Source organism: Hypomesus nipponensis, chromosome 24 (assembly GCF_054491055.1).
Source record: "Hypomesus nipponensis isolate SF chromosome 24, ASM5449105v1, whole genome shotgun sequence".
NCBI classification, from domain to species: Eukaryota; Metazoa; Chordata; class Actinopteri; order Osmeriformes; family Osmeridae; genus Hypomesus; species Hypomesus nipponensis.
The window spans coordinates 752,501-755,000 of NC_140384.1; the positions used below are offsets into that span (position 1 = coordinate 752,501).

Genomic DNA, 2,500 nt, shown 5'->3' on the forward strand with positions numbered 1-2,500 from the left:
CGAGATCAGACGTGATCGGGCGTTGCCAGGCTGGTATGGCCGTACGAAATAAGTTGACAACCATAGGCTACTTATCCATATACAGATTTAGCAATTCACAATGCAAGGTGGTCTCTCTCTCTCTCTCTCTCTCTCTCTCTCGTGTCAAAATGAAAACAGTTTCCAGCCCCTTTCATGAAGGACTACTTGTGCATATTGCAAGATGTCAGTTTCTAAGTGAATGAGCAAAAGAGCATACAGCACCTGGTATTCCCAGGCGGTCTCCCATCCAAGTACTAACCAGGCCCGACCCTGCTTAGCTTCCGAGATCAGACGAGATCGGGCGTTGCCAGGCTGGTATGGCCGTACGAAATAAGTGACAACCATAGGCTACTTATCCATATACAGATTTAGCAATTGACAATGCAAGGTAGTCTCTCTCTCTCTCTCTCTCTCTCGTGTCAAAATGAAAACAGCTTCCAGCCCCTTTCATGAAGGACTACTTGTGCATATTGCAAGATGTCAGTTTCTAAGTGAATGAGCAAAAGAGCATACAGCACCTGGTATTCCCAGGCGGTCTCCCATCCAAGTACTAACCAGGCCCGACCCTGCTTAGCTTCCGAGATCAGACGAGATCGGGCGTTGCCAGGCTGGTATGGCCGTACGAAATAAGTTGACAACCATAGGCTACTTATCCATATACAGATTTAGCAATTGACAATGCAAGGTAGTCTCTCTCTCTCTCTCTCTCTCTCTCTCTCTCTCGTGTCAAAATGAAAACAGCTTCCAGCCCCTTTCATGAAGGACTACTTGTGCATATTGCAAGATGTCAGTTTCTAAGTGAATGAGCAAAAGAGCATACAGCACCTGGTATTCCCAGGCGGTCTCCCATCCAAGTACTAACCAGGCCCGACCCTGCTTAGCTTCCGAGATCAGACGAGATCGGGCGTTGCCAGGCTGGTATGGCCGTACGAAATAAGTTGACAACCATAGGCTACTTATCCATATACAGATTTAGCAATTGACAATGCAAGGTGGTCTCTCTCTCTCTCTCTCTCTCTCTCGTGTCAAAATGAAAACAGCTTCCAGCCCCTTTCATGAAGGACTACTTGTGCATATTGCAAGATTTCAGTTTCTAAGTGAATGAGCAAAAGAGCATACAGCACCTGGTATTCCCAGGCGGTCTCCCATCCAAGTACTAACCAGGCCCGACCCTGCTTAGCTTCCGAGATCAGACGAGATCAGGCGTTGCCAGGCTGGTATGGCCGTACGAAATAAGTTGACAACCATAGGCTACTTATCCATATACAGATTTAGCAATTGACAATGCAAGGTAGTCTCTCTCTCTCTCTCTCTCTCTCTCTCTCTCTCTCTCGTGTCAAAATGAAAACAGCTTCCAGCCCCTTTCATGAAGGACTACTTGTGCATATTGCAAGATGTCAGTTTCTAAGTGAATGAGCAAAAGAGCATACAGCACCTGGTATTCCCAGGCGGTCTCCCATCCAAGTACTAACCAGGCCCGACCCTGCTTAGCTTCCGAGATCAGACGAGATCGGGCGTTGCCAGGCTGGTATGGCCGTACAAAATAAGTTGACAACCATAGGCTACTTATCCATATACAGATTTAGCAATTGACAATGCAAGGTAGTCTCTCTCTCTCTCTCTCTCTCGTGTCAAAATGAAAACAGCTTCCAGCCCCTTTCATGAAGGACTACTTGTGCATATTGCAAGATGTCAGTTTCTAAGTGAATGAGCAAAAGAGCATACAGCACCTGGTATTCCCAGGCGGTCTCCCATCCAAGTACTAACCAGGCCCGACCCTGCTTAGCTTCCGAGATCAGACGAGATCGGGCGTTGCCAGGCTGGTATGGCCGTACGAAATAAGTTGACAACCATAGGCTACTTATCCATATACAGATTTAGCAATTGACAATGCAAGGTAGTCTCTCTCTCTCTCTCTCTCTCTCTCTCGTGTCAAAATGAAAACAGCTTCCAGCCCCTTTCATGAAGGACTACTTGTGCATATTGCAAGATGTCAGTTTCTAAGTGAATGAGCAAAAGAGCATACAGCACCTGGTATTCCCAGGCGGTCTCCCATCCAAGTACTAACCAGGCCCGACCCTGCTTAGCTTCCGAGATCAGACGAGATCGGGCGTTGCCAGGCTGGTATGGCGTACCAAATAAGTTGACAACCATAGGCTACTTATCCATATACAGATTTAGCAATTGACAATGCAAGGTAGTCTCTCTCTCTCTCTCTCTCTCTCTCTCGTGTCAAAATGAAAACAGCTTCCAGCCCCTTTCATGAAGGACTACTTGTGCATATTGCAAGATGTCAGTTTCTAAGTGAATGAGCAAAAGAGCATACAGCACCTGGTATTCCCAGGCGGTCTCCCATCCAAGTACTAACCAGGCCCGACCCTGCTTAGCTTCCGAGATCAGACGAGATCGGGCGTTGCCAGGCTGGTATGGCCGTACGAAATAAGTTGACAACCATAGGCTACTTATCCATATACAGATT

At 47.1% G+C, this 2,500-nt stretch overlaps 8 non-coding genes and 1 pseudogene across 8 annotated transcripts in view; all 9 read right to left on the reverse strand.

Moving 5' to 3' along the window:
* Positions 1-47, reverse strand: part of LOC146229598 (5S ribosomal RNA) — a 119-nt gene extending 72 nt beyond the window's left edge. The window contains exon 1 of the ribosomal RNA XR_014744925.1: positions 1-47. This exon is cut by the window's left edge and continues 72 nt beyond it. This is a non-coding gene — a ribosomal RNA (5S ribosomal RNA).
* Positions 48-231: 184 nt separating this feature from the next.
* On the reverse strand, positions 232-350 carry LOC146229599 (5S ribosomal RNA). The gene has a single exon (XR_014743232.1). It is a non-coding gene; the product is annotated as a 5S ribosomal RNA (ribosomal RNA).
* A 177-nt stretch (positions 351-527) lies between these two features.
* LOC146229600 (5S ribosomal RNA) lies at positions 528-646 on the reverse strand. The gene has a single exon (XR_014743233.1). It is a non-coding gene; the product is annotated as a 5S ribosomal RNA (ribosomal RNA).
* Positions 647-834: 188 nt separating this feature from the next.
* On the reverse strand, positions 835-953 carry LOC146229601 (5S ribosomal RNA). The gene has a single exon (XR_014743234.1). It is a non-coding gene; the product is annotated as a 5S ribosomal RNA (ribosomal RNA).
* Positions 954-1,133: 180 nt separating this feature from the next.
* Positions 1,134-1,252, reverse strand: LOC146229602 (5S ribosomal RNA). The gene has a single exon (XR_014745647.1). It is a non-coding gene; the product is annotated as a 5S ribosomal RNA (ribosomal RNA).
* Positions 1,253-1,444: 192 nt separating this feature from the next.
* Positions 1,445-1,563, reverse strand: LOC146229603 (5S ribosomal RNA). The gene has a single exon (XR_014745317.1). It is a non-coding gene; the product is annotated as a 5S ribosomal RNA (ribosomal RNA).
* Positions 1,564-1,739: 176 nt separating this feature from the next.
* On the reverse strand, positions 1,740-1,858 carry LOC146229604 (5S ribosomal RNA). Its single transcript, XR_014743235.1, has one exon. It is a non-coding gene; the product is annotated as a 5S ribosomal RNA (ribosomal RNA).
* A 182-nt stretch (positions 1,859-2,040) lies between these two features.
* Positions 2,041-2,158, reverse strand: LOC146229605 (5S ribosomal RNA; annotated as a pseudogene).
* Positions 2,159-2,340: 182 nt separating this feature from the next.
* Positions 2,341-2,459, reverse strand: LOC146229606 (5S ribosomal RNA). The gene has a single exon (XR_014743237.1). It is a non-coding gene; the product is annotated as a 5S ribosomal RNA (ribosomal RNA).
* Between the last annotated feature and the right edge of the window lie 41 nt (positions 2,460-2,500).